Source organism: Macaca mulatta, chromosome 7, assembly GCF_049350105.2.
Source record: "Macaca mulatta isolate MMU2019108-1 chromosome 7, T2T-MMU8v2.0, whole genome shotgun sequence".
NCBI classification, from domain to species: domain Eukaryota; kingdom Metazoa; phylum Chordata; class Mammalia; order Primates; family Cercopithecidae; genus Macaca; species Macaca mulatta.
Window position 1 is genome coordinate 53856123 of NC_133412.1, and position 14190 is coordinate 53870312.

The 14190-nt window shown below is 51.6% G+C and overlaps 1 pseudogene; it reads right to left on the bottom strand.

The window, feature by feature from the left end:
• Positions 1–7504: 7504 nt before the first annotated feature.
• Positions 7505–13418, bottom strand: LOC100430792 (MKI67 FHA domain-interacting nucleolar phosphoprotein-like; annotated as a pseudogene).
• Positions 13419–14190: the final 772 nt, after the last annotated feature.

The window sequence follows — 14190 nt, forward strand, 5'->3', positions numbered from 1 at the left end:
CCAAAGTATGTCAGAGGCCTCCCCCTCCTTCTCATCAGAGTCTTCTGTCCTCAGTTCAGGTGCATGCTGGCCTCCATGCCTGGCTTCCTAGGAAGTCATCTTGGCCCCAAGGGGTTGGGCAGGGCCACTAGGCTGAGGGCTGGAGCCCTACCTCTCCTAGTCCCAGCCTGGGTCTCCATCACTGGCTAGCCAGCTCTGCTCACTGCATTCTCTTTACACCTGCTCCCTGCAGCCCAGGGGTCAGTCTGGGTAGAGGTCCAGGAGCAGATTCTGCCCCCTAGTTCATACCTCCTGTGCACCATGGCAACCAAAATGCACCAGCATGGCCAGGAGCACTGGCTTGTCCCTGTAATCCCAGTGTTTTGGGAGGCTGAGGTGGAAAGTGCTTGAGACCAGCCTGGGCAACATAGCCAGACCCTGTCTCTACAAAAAATAAAACTAGGCATGGTGGCGTGCACCTGTGGTCCCAGCTACTCAGGAGGCTGAGGTGGGAAGATTGCATGAACCCAGGAGGTCAAGGTTGCAGTGAGCTATGATTGAGCCACCACACTCCAACCTGGGCAACAGAGCAAGACCCTGTCTCTAAAGCAAGAAACAAAGTGCACCAGCATGTGGATACCAGCTTCTCCTGGTGTGTGGACCTGACCTCACTACTTGGCTCCATCTGTGAGTGGGAGACTGCCTCCTGTCTTCCAGAACGTTCCCGACACTACACCTGTGTCCCTCCTGCATTCTCTGGTGGGCTTTGTGAGAGGGCCTGTCACCTACCTCTCTGGCTGCCCTAAGACCCAGCTCAAACCTTCCCTGTCCCTGAGAACCTTTTCCTGAACAGTCTTTCCCTGAGCCACAGGCCCCCTCATTTCAGAGCTTTTGGTGGCATGAGTACAAGGATCAACTCTCTGCTACCAGCCTGAGAGGAACTGTCCCTAGGGTTGGGTCTCTGGATGGCATGTGAGGGTCTACACCAGGACCCATATACCTGTAACCTGAAGGGTAGGCCCTTGGCTGCCCCGGCTTCACAGATCCCCATCTAGCCTGACCTTCTGGGACAGGCCTGACCCCTGCATCCTTTGGTCTTGGTCCCTACTGGGAACTCTGGTTACCCTGGCTTACCTAGGGCTGACATTAACCATGAGACAGAGTTACAACTGAGACTAATGTAGGGGTACCTGGCTCAGGGTCACCATGGCCATGCAGAGCTCAGATCCTGGCCATGTTCAACCTCCACCTCCTGAGTTCAAGTGATTCTCCTGCCTCAGACTCCTGAGTAGCTGGGACTACAGGCGCATGCCGCTACGCCTGGCTAATTTTTTGTAGTTTTAGTAGAGATGGGGTTTCACCGTGTTAGCTAGGATGGTCTCGATCTCCTGACCTCGTGATCCACCCACCTCAGCGTTTCAGTGTTGAGATTACAGGCGTGAGCCACCGTGCCTGGCCTCCCCAACACCCTTCTAGCCCTGGTGCCCTACAGGGTCTACCTTGGAGCACCTGGAGCCCAAGAAGCTGCCCCTCACATTTGTGATCCCTGGGACCCCCTTCCTGATCATGATGAAGGTGGACTGAAACCCGCTGAGGTGCCTGACGGAGCAAGGGTCAGCCTCTGCCTCCTCCGGCCTCTCTGATGGGGAGGATGTTATCCCAGCAGTGTGAGCTGGGAGCAGAATCAGGAGGATGGGAGGTTTTCTCTCTGGGTAGCTCTGGGCTCCAGGGTGGATCCCTCTTAATCTGGCCCTTCCCCTGTGACTCTCCTTGGCCCCAGGCAAAGAAAAGGACAGAGTGGGACCTGGGTTCTTTCTCACCCAGCTGCAACTCCCCCTGCCCCTGTCCCTTCCACCAGGTGATAGAGAACCTGGCATTCTGTGCCCCATAGAAGAGTTCCCTTTCCTTCTGGTGAGGGATGGGAACCAGCTTGGGGCGGGAGGGATGAGGGGGCAGGGGGCTCTCCCATCCCTGCCTCACATTTGAAGGATGGCATCTGGGCGGCAGCATGGTTTAGGCTAGACAAGGCGGCCCCTAGGTTTATAGCCTGGCCTCAGGCAGGATGCTGCCATGCCACCTTTTCTTCTGCATGTCCTGACCTGGCACCCTACCTAGTTAAAGATCCTCAGGCCTCCTGCCCCCTGGGCATTGCCGCCACTCCCTGCCCAGGCACAGCTGTCCTTGTCCTGGACTAATCTTCAGAGATTCTTGTCCAGCCCACAGCTTTGCTGGACATCACAGGCTGGGCCAGGCCCCCTGGCCAGCACTAACATCTCTTTGTGAGTCTCAACCAGACTGAGCCGCAGCTTCAGGGTCAGGGTAGGCGCTGACTTAATTGATGTGACCCAGGACAAGGGGGTTTATTGATGGTGTCACATCTGCTTAAGTTGTTGGCCTGTATTATCTCTTCGGGGCACGATACCCCTCTGTCCCATGCTTAGATGCCCGCATGTGGCCACAGTGCCTTTCCTACCTCCATCCCTACTTGAGGCCAGTGTTCAGGCACCTGTGGCTCCAGGCAGAAGGCTGAGTGCAGAGCCAGGCCTGGGCAGATGTTCCACAGGGGCTGCAGGAGCTGACAGCCCTGACCACCCAGCCCGTGGCCATCCATTCCCCTTCACCGTGGCTGACCCCTCATCCACCATCCTTCCAGGGGCTAGGCCTGGGCCCAAACTGACTTTTGCCTGCCCCTGGTGCCCGTCGTGTTGTTGGCTGAGCTTGATGGTCTTGCCTGTTTCCTTGATTATCCTCAATCAGAGGTTTATAGAGCCACGTGGGGACATCACATCTCCTGTCTACCAGGTCCTCACCAGAGACAGGACTGCCTTGGCCCGGGCCTGGGATAGTCAGGGGTCACACTCGCCTGTTGGGACCTAGCTTCAGCGGCTTCAGTCTGGGCAATGGCTTGATGGGTGGCTGCCCCTTCTCCTCTGCTTGGGGGAGGCAGGAGAGGAAGGTCAGGCAGGAGATCTGCTTCCTGCCCACCTGAGGCTGGTTGGAAGCAGGATGCCCACCTGTGCCTGTCTCACCTTGCTGTAGGTGCATCGGAGACTGAACCCCTCCCCTGATCTCCTGCAGGTGCAGATTCCAGGTTTCCAATGGGTGTTGGGGTGGGCTCCAGTGCTCTCCTGGCCCTAGGGAACCCTGGGCTCCATGAGGCCTTGGCCTAGTCAGATTGTTTTCCACACTGTCACCTCCCCAAACATGGGGCTGCATGCTCTGTGCCCTGGGTGGGACATTGGAAGGAGTTCCACCTTCCAGGTTTGGATCACAGTAAAGCCTCTGCCATGGGCATGTGCTGGCCGAGACAGATGGGGTTGAACCAGCCCTGTCTCTTTGGCCTTGGGTAAGTCACCTGTGCCTTGCTTCCCTTTCCCCAGCAGCCAGATGGGGATAATAGCACCTATTTCACCTGTACTCAAGTGCTCACTTGTTAGCAGGAACTGAGTCCTGGAGGAGGTGCAGGTGGAGCCATCGAGGCAGCACTGCAGCTGGACCTGGTCTGAGTCGCTGCTCCTGGCTGTGAGATGTGTGTCTCCCTCTGTTTATTCATCTGAAGGACAGGGCTGTGCTCTTCTGGGGTCACTGTGACAATGCAGCTGGCCTGTGTGAGTTGGTGGTGGCCTCCTGAGATGGTTTGAGGTGAGCTGGAGGTGTGTATTGAATGCTCCCTCACCCCCGTGGGGAAGATCCACTTAGGGAAGACTCACATGTCTGTATGGAGGAATACAGGTTCCCTGCCCCTCAGCTGTCCTCTGTCCCTTCCCAGCCCCCTCTGCTGTCCTGCAGGCTCTGCCGGTGGCCATCCAGCTTGGTGGCCATCTGAGTGATCCACTCTTCCAGGTGGACCCTCTCTCCTCACATGGTGCATGTCCCATTGCGCCACCTCCAGACAGACATGCTAGCCCCCAGAGCTGCCCTTCCCTGCTACCCAGCCCCCACCCCCAAGTATGTGCCACCTCCCTAAAGCCCGCTGTGTTCACCAACTGTGTTTGAACTCTGTCTCTGTGCAAGGCCTCATAAAAGCCTGAAACAGCCTGGCTTGTAGTGGGCCAGGAGACCAAAACTTGAAGACAGAGTGGCAGAGTGAAGACAGAGAGACCACCTAGTCAGCCTCAGCCCCAGGACTGTGTCTATGCTGGTCCTGGCTCCAGTGAGCCAGTTGTTTCCTGAGACGCCTGTAAGAGTTCCTGTGGTGATGGAGGTGGCTGGAGAGAACAGGCTGCCATAACCCTCCCTCCCTGAGAAGGCCCACTGGGGAACATTTTAGGCTTCGGGGCATCCTGGGGAGCATCTTCCGGGGACCCCTCCTACACCCTGCCCCGCCCTGGCTCTCTAGTGAGAAATGGCAGTTGCTTGGACAGCTGGGCTGACCCAGGACAAATTCATTTATTAGGCTGGTCTTCGGGGTGCTGGGGTGGGGGCAGGGGTGCGCCAGGGATAGGAAGGAGAGGCCTGTGTGTTCCAGAAGTACAGAGGAATCTGGTGCCAGCCGCAGTCAACCCTGATGTGATGATCTGTCCAACAATCTTCTTTGATGTCTTGGTGCTGGCTGCTGTCTTTGGCCAGGTAAGCTCATGGTCAGGGCTCCTGGGGTCCCCTCACTGGGCCTGCCCACTGCCTGCAGGTAGAGGAGCCTATGGGCCAGGACTATCCTTGACTCCCCCTTCCAGGTCATGGGTTCAAAGACCATTCCTGGATTCCACCACTGCCAAGCGTCAATGGGCACAGGAGCTGCTGGGGCTTTCTGGGTTAAGACCCTTGCCTATCCCTGTGTCCCCCCCTGCAGTAGGGGGGCTGCAGGGGTCAGCCTCAGTCTCTGCCCTGGGAGCCTGCTTTACCTTGGCCTGTGCCCCACACCTGCCCTGGAAGACCCCCCACACCCTCTGGCTCTGATCCACTGTAGAGCAGCCAGGGCACCCATTGCTCATACCCTCTGGCCTGAGGCTGACTGGCTCTGTGGCTGGGTTCAGGGGTTCAGGCAGGGGGGTGGGCCTTCCCTTAGCAGCCCCCATTCCCACTCCGACCCCTTTTTAGTCTTCCTCCTCTTGTGGGCTGTACCCTGGGGCCCTCCCAGCTCCTCATACCAGATGCCTGTCTAAGTATCTAGAAATCAATATTTTAAATACCAACTTTGGATTGCTTCCTGACTTTTCCATACCCCCAAAGGGCCATCATTTCTCTTAGGACTGACAGTCCCTCCAGCCCTACTGGGCCAGACTAGGCAGGTGTAAGGGTGCCCTGTCCCAGCCCTCTTTGGGGCGGGCTTCTGTCCCCTTCCTGCTGCCTGGAAGCAGGACCACACTTTGGTGGCAGGAGGGACAGCAGAGATTGTGGACCCCCGAGCTGTGCCTAAGTCCTCTGTGTGGTCTAGCTGTATTGGCCATCATTTACCACTCTGTAAAGAAGACCGATACCTGTGGCATGGAGGGCGTGAGGCTGGTGTGAGTGCCAAGCTCTTGGAGCAGGGCCCCGAGTGAGCGTGGACGTGGGAACAGGGGTGTTCCTCGACTTCACGAACCTTGGGGATGGGAGTGGAGTTCCCTGTGTGGGTTGACAAGGCATTGCTTTCCCCCACCCCACCTCTGCCCCAGCCCTGCAAGTCCAGTCCTTGGGGGTGTAGGAGGGAAGAAGTCCCTGGCTGTGTGACCTTGGGCTGGACCCTGGCCCTCTCTGGCTCTGAGTTCCTGGGAAAGTCAGTGGTGTTGGAACTGGGGGACCTAAGGCAGGTAATCTCTTCCAGCCTCCTGCCCTCAACCCCAGACAGTGCTTCAGGGTTGAGGCACTGTCTGTGGAAGCCGTGGGGCATGGTGAAGGTGGGGAGAAGAGAGGCTTGGAGTTTGGGTTTCAGCAGAGGGATCAGCAGCGTGAGGGGTCACCTGTGTGTAGAGGAAAGGGAGTGAAGGCCAGGAGTGAGGAATGAGTCTGAGTGCACCCAGGATGGTGCTGTGTCTCCTCCCACATCCACCTAGCCCTGGTCAAGGGAGAAGAAAGGCCATGAGACAAAGGGGAAACTGAGTTGGGTCCACACATGTCCTTCCAGGACCTGGAGGTGCCACTGTCTGGCCCTTATGCAGTGGGAAGTGGGGGAAGGAAGATTCCCTCCCCACACCTCCTGTTCTCTGTCCCAAGTCTCCTGGCCCCCTGTGCACCTAAGTTCAGTCTCTGTCGGCCCCCAGCATCATTTCTAGGGTTGGTGGGAGGCAACTGGGAACAGGTTAGGGGTAGGTGGGGCCTGCTTGGGGGAGTCTGCTTGACTGCCTGAGCCACTTCCCACAGTAGTGGGGAGCTTTTCTGGCACATTGACTGCACCACCAAGGCACTGCCGACAGTAGCCCCCTGGGAGTGTTTGCAGAAGGCCCTGGCAGGGGTGGTGATGGATCCCACCCAGAACAAAAGCAGGGTCGGGGGTCAGGGAGAACCACTTACCTGTCTGGAGAGGGTCCTCTGTGCTGCACTGTGCGCGTCTACGCTCCCAGGCTGAACACCCCGTGGGAGGCCCTCCACTTCAGCACCTTGACAAGAAGGGCAGGGACAGTGGGATCAGGCCCAGCTCCCTGACCCCAAACCCTGCAGCCCCAGCTGGAGGGTGAGGAGATGCTGGGCTTGGGTGAGGGAATCAGGGGTGTAAAGGGGCCTGCTTACCCCTCAGCTTAGCTCGAGTGCTCAAGGCATCAAAGGCTCAGCCTGACCCTCAGGAAGGAGTCTGGGCCCAGCCAGACACTCACTAGGACAAGGGCAAATGTGACAAGCAGGAGGCCTAGAATGAGAAGAGCCACAGCATAGCCAGGGATGGAGGCGTCCAGCAGGTTGGGGCTAGGAGTGCCTAGAGCAGACAAAGAAGGCTATGGCCAGGCGGGGGCCCTGCCTCCCAGACTTCTGAGAAGGCAGAATCTGGGCCCAGAAGTTGCTGCGGGACCAGGGAGCTGGGGCTAGGAGCATCTTGGAGGGCTCCATGAGGAAGGGAGGCAGGTTTCAGATTAGGGCATGTGGAGGCAGCGAGCCCAAGGGAGGAGGCCAATGGACAGACGGAGGAGGCTTGCAGAGGGAAGGAGTTACTGACCGAGGTCTGGGATGACCATCTCTACCAAGAGGCCCTCTGTCTCCCCCAGGGTGTGCAGGTGTGCAGACCCTGACACACACAGTCCCACACAAGAGCCTGAGCTGGCACCGCGCTGAAGAAGGTGGCACCCACTCTGGCGGTCAGTGGGTCCAGCCTGGTGGGAGGATTATCACAGACTTCAGGGGTCTGGGCAGCCTGGGGGGCCTAAGGGTGGTCATCTCTTCCAGCCTCCTGCCCTCAACCCCAGAACCCAGGTCTGAGCCCTGGGTCACCCAGGGCCACCCCAGACCCACTGCAATTCCTCCACCACCACTTGGTCAAAGTTCGGCAGAGGTCTGAGGACGAGGGTCAGCTGGGGTGTCAGGAGAGGATGGAGAGGGTCACAGCTCTACCAGAGCCTTGTCCAGTCATCCCCCATCTTCCTGAGGCCTCTTCCCCGATCCCCCCACTTCACCCATCTGGTCAGCTCCCCTGAAGTGCCCAGAACTCAGGGCTGGTTTTGTCCTCCAAGGCCTTGGTGTAGGGCTGGCCCAGGATCTGCAGCCAAACTTCATACAGCACCAGCTCTGCCTCCTCTCCTAGAGCGATGGGGGTGGAGGCGGCATCAGCCTGCTCTCCCTCTCCTGGAAGCCCTGGGGTGGGGCGCGCACCCAAGCTCTAATACTCCATCCAGGGGTCAGCCACTGCTGGTCTAACGGTCAAATTTCTTGCTGCCTGTTTTTATGTGGCCCATGAGCAAAGAATGGGTTTTATATGTTTAAATGGTAGAAAACATGGAAAGTAGAATAGTATCTTGTGACACATGAGAAGTACGTGACAAGCAAACTTCCATGTCCATAAAGAAAGTTTCCCGGGAATGTGGCCACACTCAATTGTTGACATCTTGCCTAGGGCTGATTTCTTGCTACAGGGGAGGGTTTGAGTAGGTGGTGACTAAAAGCCAGTGGTCTGCAGAGCCTTAAAGAGTTTCCTTCTGGCCCTGTACAGAAAACGCTTGCTAACCCCTGCGCTGATCCATCTAATGGAATACACTGCTCACTCCGAGAGTTAATCCTAGTAGGAAATGTTGCTGGTAATTTAATAGATGCTGCTTTTATGTTTTATTTTGTCCATATTCACTCCCTGGGAGGAGGTCGTGTTGGGGCTTGTGGCCATCAAAGGTGAAGCCTCTTTAAGAGGATGCTTGGGGAGCTCTACCATCTGCTGAGAGGGTTGTGATGGGCCCTCTGTGTTGTGGAATGAAGAGGGAACACTGCCTGTCTGCCGGGAGCTGGCCTTCTGGGGAGCAGAAGAGATGGTGGTTCGGACCTGTTGAGGTGGAGGCCCAAACCAATCTGGTCTCTGGGGCGGCCGACAGGGAGAGTAGTTGTGTAGGAGTGGGTGTGAGGGCAGAGCCCGAAGGAGGGCACCCCTGACTCTACCCCCAGGAGGCTGCGGTGGTGGGTGTGGGGCAGCACTGTAGGAGGACCAGCACCTTCTGTGACTGAGGGGTCCTTGGAGAGCAGCTTCAGGCTGTGTGTGGCTGGAGGGGACTGATTTGCCCTGCGCTCTCCTAACTTGGGCGTGGACCAGCTCTCCCTGTTTGGATGGCACGAGCTGGGAGAAGTCATCCTATCAGGAGGCCCCAAGAGGAGATATGGGTTTCTTACAGCCCCGGTACTGGGACAGAGCTGAGGGTTTTTGCTCCTGACTTGGTGGGACAGATCTTGGCATGCATGTGAGGACTCAGTGAGGTCCTGGGCAATCAGGGAGGTGATGGGACCCTCTCATTCCTCTGATCTTGACTGCTTCTGGCCTCTGTCCAGCTCCTTGCTAAAGCTCTATGCCCCATTCCTCTCTATGGACCCAACAGATGAGCAAGTATTGTCTGAAGGAAATTCTGCCCATTCTGTAGAAGGGGAACATTGAGGTTTACAGAGGGGAAGAGCCTGCTGGCCCAGAGACACACAGGGATTGCAGCCCTACTAAAAATATACAAATTAGCCAGTGTGGTGGCACATGCTTGTAATTCCAGCTACTAGGGTGGCTGAGGCATGATGATCACTTGAACCCAAGAGGCAGAGGTTGCAGTGAGCCGTGATCTCACCACTGCACTCCAGCCTGTGCAACAGAGCATGACCCTGTCTCAAAAAAAAGTTAAAAACCATTTGTCCAGTATAAACTTTTTCAAAATATATACTCAAACATAGAAAAGTCTAGAAATGTAATCAATATTAATTTCAGGAAAGAATTCTAAGATGACTTGTTTTGGTTATCTGCATTTTTTTTCTTTTATTTTTTGGACATAGGGTCTTGCTCTGTCACCCAGGCTGGAGTGCAGTGACCCGATCAGGGATCACTGCAGTCTTGACCTCACAGGCTTAAGCCATCCTCCCACCTCAGTCTCCTGAGTAGCTGGTACTACAGGCACATGCCACCATACCTGGCTAATTTTTGGATTCTTGTATTTTTTGCAAAGATGGGGTTTTGCTATGTTGCTCAAGCTGGTCTTAAGTGATCCGCCCACCTCGGCCTCCCAGAGTGCTGGGATTACAAGTGTGAACCATGTGTGCCAGGCCTGTTTTCTTTTCTGTAATGACCATGACCATAGATTTCATGCACCAACATTTTTCTAACAATAGTATTTACAAAGTGTACTATGATAAATGTTCAGAGAAAAAGAATACAAAATTGTAAAAATCATACATAACTAGTTTTTTTGTTTTTGTGTTTGTTTTTTTGAAAAAAAAAAAAGGAAGAAAGAAACAAAGTATATTGTCCAGGAAGATAGTTACTTACCACTTTGTATTTCTCTGGTGAACTCATTGAGAACTCTAAAAAGTTCCAGGAGTAGAATCATGGGGTCAGAGTACCCTGGCTTTAACTTCTGGTTCAGAGAATCCTAACAACTTACATTGTCACCAGCAAGGAATTTGACTACCTGAGCCACTCTCACCTTAAAGCAATTCTTATCTGACATTAGCTGCTCAACTTTCTGCTGATACATTGACTCCAGGAGGCTCCTTGAGTTCTGTGTGTTTGGCTGGCCTCTGGTGGCCCCATTATTATTTTCTGCCAGGTATAGGTCAGTCACCTGCTCACAGACGTCATCACTCATGATATGCTGCAGCTGGAATCAAACAAAGGCAAGCTGTTAGTGAACACAGAAAACATTTCTCCGTTATACGGTTCAACGCTCCTTTGATCCAGTCATTCGACTCAAAAAAGGCTTTGGTTTCTTTTGGCTAGCAATTTTAGAAAATTAATCATACAAACCACTGTATCATTTTCTTGGAGAATAACCAAGCCAAGATTTTCAACCATATCAGTGGTCCATTGTGAAATTTTCATATCTATTTAAAATCAAAACCATAGAAAATTCAGGTTAATGTAATTTTGTTGTTGTTTTGTTGCACCCAGGCTGGAGTGCAGTGCGTGATGGCTTACCACAACCTCTGACTCCTTGGTTCAAGTGATTCTCCTGCTTCAGCCTCCTGAGTAGCTGGAATTACAGGCACGCACCACCATGCCCAGCTAATTTTTGTGTTTTTAGTAGAGACGGGGTTTCACCATGCTGGCCAGGATGGTCTCGATCTCATGACCTCATGATCTGCCCGTCTTGACCTCCCAAAGTGCTGGGATTACAGGTGTGAGCCACAGTGCCCAGCCTAATGTACTGTTTATTTAAAATTCTAAGGATCTTTATATAATTTTCCATGGATCATATTTTTATTGCATTTTAAAATCATTTTCAATTTGCTTTCACACATAGTCTCCCTCATTTGATCCTCACAACTGCCCTGGGAAGCAGGTTGGAGACACAGTAGGGGACTGTTAGGAGACAGATTTACACAATGCATAAGAAAGCTCACTGTGAGCTGGGTGAGGAAGGGAGCCTTGGAGAATCATGAATGCAGTATCTATGTCTATATTCCCAGACCAACTACAAAGCCTGAAATTCATTAGGTATTTAAGAAATAGCTGCTGAGTTATTACCTACAGGCGCTCAGCTGAAGAAGCAGGACTGGGACTAACAGTCAAGCTTCCTGACTCCTAGCCGAATACCTTTCCAAACACACCACCTATTTTTCTATATCTGATAGAAAGTATAGTGCTTAAGATTTACATAATGTGAACTCACTTTCAATACAGGCCAATCATGATTGACTATCAGTAGCTTTTGTGACAAACTTAGTAAACTAGAAAGTTGAACCTTTCAGAGTTCCCATTCTCATGTCATATACTGTTTCTGTTTTGAAATAAAAATCCTTCCAAATGAAACTGTATCCATCAAAATGACAGAGAAGTGAAAATAGACACAAGAAGAAAGTAAAACAGTAATTTCATCATCGATTTGTCTATTTTGCTTTAATAGTATAAACTCCAAGCCATTCTATTTTTAGGAAGATACATTCTTTTTGAAGTGTTAGAAACCATGATAACTATTCTTAACTTTAAGTCCTAAATGACCAGTGTGTGTATTAGTAGATAACTGGACACAGCAAGGTCAGAAGGGTGACTGAGTGTGGCAGAAAGGGCAGTATCTCCAGCAACTGCAGATGGCTAAATGACAATGAGTCCAGATAATGGATTCTGATACAACCATTCAAATAATGCTTATGAGTACTTGATAACATAGGAAAAAGCTTAAGATACAATGTTTTAGAGAGAAAAAAGGGAAGGTGGAAAAAATAGATGGAAAGCATGACTTCAATCATGCATACAGATGCTTCCACTTTATACTTTTTTTTCTTTTCTTTTTTTTGAGACAGGGTCTCACTCTGTCGCCCAGGCTGGAGTGCAGTGGCATCATGATCTTGGCTCACTGCAGCCTCTTACTTCCTGGGCTCAAGCAATGCTCCCACCCCAGCCTCCTAAGTACCTGGGACTACAGGTATGTGCCACCATACCCAGCTAATTTTTTGTATGTTTAGTAGAGATGGAGTTTTTCTATGTTTCCCAGTCTGGTCTTGAACTCCTGAGCTCAAGTGATCCACCTGCCTCAGCCTCCTAAAGTGCTGGGATTATAGGTGTGAGCCACCGCCTCTACTTTATACTTTCTAGTAGAAGTAGACTGTATTACTGATGCCCTACTCACACCCTCTTTTTGGATATCTGGCCCCTCCTCGAGTCTCTGAATAGGGCAGCACTACAAATCCAGGGACAACTAGGGAACTCCCACCCTCACTGCTAGGCAGATCAGATTCTCTCTCCTGCTCATTGGAAATGACACAGAGAGTGTTCGATAGATTTTTTGCAGAGGAGCATCTATATGGTCCAGTAACACTGGGACCAGGGGTACTGCCAGGGCAAGCCAAAGCCTCAGAGGCTGGAGGAGCCTGGAGCACATGCCGAATGTTCATCCGCAGAGCAGAGCACAAGCATGGAGTGGAAGTCCAGAGTGAAGGCATGCAGGAGAGGAAAATCACTTCCCACCCCAGCCGTTCCATGGTGTGGTCCTATTTTGAGTTCTGTACTTAGATGTCTGTGAGGTAGCCTATTGTATTCTTAGTACAAATCTCACTTAAGTCAGCCTAGAATAGGCTAAGATAAATGTAATGACTTGACTTGGCTGGAGAGCAGTGGCTTGGTCACAGCTCACTGTAGCCTCAACTTCCTGGGCTCAGGTAATCCTTCCCGTTAAGCCTCCCGAGTAGCTGGGACTACAGGCATGAGCCACCATGCCCAGCTAATTTTTTGTATTTTTCTCATAAAAATATTTTTTCAGAAGAAATCTTATATATAATACATTGAAAATCACGGATTGCTTTTTCTTCATCTTTTTTTTTTTCTTCTGTGAACGTGTAGGTGTTTGAGTCTCACAGGATATGGGCTGTTTGAAAACTATTTCATTATCTTCATCATCATTCATTTCAGCCACTTCAGATTTTCATCTCTCCAAAAACGTTGATGTACAAACCGGTGTGGGCCCCTGGGTATCCACAGTCTTCTCAGGAGTACCTAAAACCTTTTTCTTCTTCTTTTTTTTTTTTCTTTTTCTTCTTCTTACATAAAACCTGGCCTTTTGTAGATGTCTGATGATTTGTTTTTGAAATACTTTCCATTTTCTGTAAAATCAAAGAAGGAACATCATAATCATTTCCTTCTTAAGCTAATTTCTTCCTGAGTAATCCTTCTTTCCTTTTAAATCGCTCCTCCATCCATAGCTTTTGTGTAAGTGCCGATTCTGATGATACGTGTGACTGATGGATATGATGGCTGCTTAAATGGAATATTCCAGTCTTGAAAGAGTTCTTTCTGTACTTTTTCTGGTGGCATAAAATGAGTCTCCAAAAGTCTTTCACCAAACACGTAGTTGTTCATTGTTTCAGCAACTATCTTGGCAACATCCTCAGACTCAAACTACACAAATGCATAGCCTTTGCTATTTCCAGTCCTTTTATTTCTGGATAGTCTGAACCTTGAAAGAGTGCCACACTGGGAGGATAAGAAAGGATCTGGGTTTCGTTCAGTAGGTTAAGTAGGTGGCACACATAGACTATTCCACGAGAAAGTTGTTCTTGTTTCTGTGTTTTGTTTTGTTTTGTTTGTTTGTTTGTTTGTTTTGAGATGGAGTTTCATTCTTGTTGCCCAGGCTGGAGTGTGATGGCACGATCTCGACTCACTGCAACCTCTACCTCCTGTGTTCAAGCGATTCTCCTGCCTCAGCCTCCTGAGTAGCTGGGATTACAGGCATGTACCACCACACCTGGTTAATTTTTGTATTTTTAGTAGAGATGGGGTTTCTGCCTGTTGGTCAGGCTGATCTCGAACTCCTGGACTCAAGCAATCTTCCTGCCTTGGACTCCCAAAGTGCTGCGATTATAGGCACGAGCCACTGCAGGCAGCCTTGACTTTGAAATGTATGTTGTACATCCAGTCAGCAGTGAACTCTGGGAAAACACCAAAGATGAGAATGAGAGAAGAGATACCTCCAATTAAAGGAGTTAAGAAGAGATGCTTGAACTTAAGTTTTAAAAAGTCACTGCAGGCTAGGCACAGTGGCTCATGCCTGTAGTCACAGCACTTTGGGAGGCTGAAGTGGGTGAACCACTTGAGTCTAGAAGTTTGAGACCACCCTGGGCAACATGGCAAAATCCTATCTGTGCAAAAAATACAATAAATTAGCCGGGCGCGGTGGTGCCTGTGGTCCCAGCTACTTGGGAGGC